Source organism: Galeopterus variegatus, unplaced genomic scaffold (genome assembly GCF_000696425.1).
Source record: "Galeopterus variegatus unplaced genomic scaffold, G_variegatus-3.0.2 Scaffold6419, whole genome shotgun sequence".
Taxonomy (NCBI): domain Eukaryota; kingdom Metazoa; phylum Chordata; class Mammalia; order Dermoptera; family Cynocephalidae; genus Galeopterus; species Galeopterus variegatus.
Window position 1 is genome coordinate 78,807 of NW_007732530.1, and position 996 is coordinate 79,802.

Consider the following 996-nt stretch of genomic DNA (forward strand, 5'->3'; position numbering starts at 1 on the left):
TCTTGTAGTTTATAGTTCTGGGTCTTAAAATTGGGTCTTTGATCCATTTTGAGTTGATTTTTATGTATGATGAGAGATAGGAGACTAGTTCCAATCTTCTGCATGTGGATATCCAGTTTTCCCAGCACCATTTGTCAGAGGCTGTCCTTTCCCCCACTGTATATTTTTGGTACCTCTGTGGAAAATCAGTTGGCTATAAATGTGTGGGTTTATTTAGGGGCTCTCTATTCTATTTCATTGGTCAATTTAACTATTTTTATGCCAGTCCCAGGCTGTTTTGATTACCATAGATTTATAGTCTATTTTGAAGTCAGGAAGTGTGATGCCTCCAACTTTGTTCTTTTTGTTCAAAACTGCTTTAGTTATATGAGGTCTTTTGTGGTTCCATACAATTTTTAACACAGTTTTTACTGTTTCTGTGAAGAATGTCATTGGTATTTTTATAGGGGTTGCATTGAATGTGTGAACTGTTTTGGGTAATGTGGACATTTTGACGATGTTAATCCTTCCTATCCATGAACACGAGATAGCTTTCCATTTATTTGTGTCCTCTTCAATTTTTTGACCAATATTTTACAGTTTTTATGGTAGAGATATTTCACCTCCTTGGTTAAATTTACTCCTAGCTATTTCATTTTTGGGTAACTATTGTGAATGGGATTACTTTCTTGATTTCTTCTTCAGTTATTTCATTATTGGCTTATAGGAAAGCTATATATTTTTTGTGTTAATTTTGTATCCTTCCACAATACTAAATTCATTTATTAGTTCTAGCAATTTTTTGGTGGAGTCTTTAGGGCTTTCTATGTAAAGGATCATGCCATCTGCAAAGAAGGATATTGACTTCCTCCTTCCTGATTTGAATGCCCTTTATTGTTTTTTCTTGCCTTATTGTGCTGGTTAGAACTTCTAGTACTATGTTGAATGAGAGCAGAGAAAGTGAGCATCCTCGTCTTGTTCCAAATCTTAGAGGAAAAACCTCCAATTTTTGTCCAT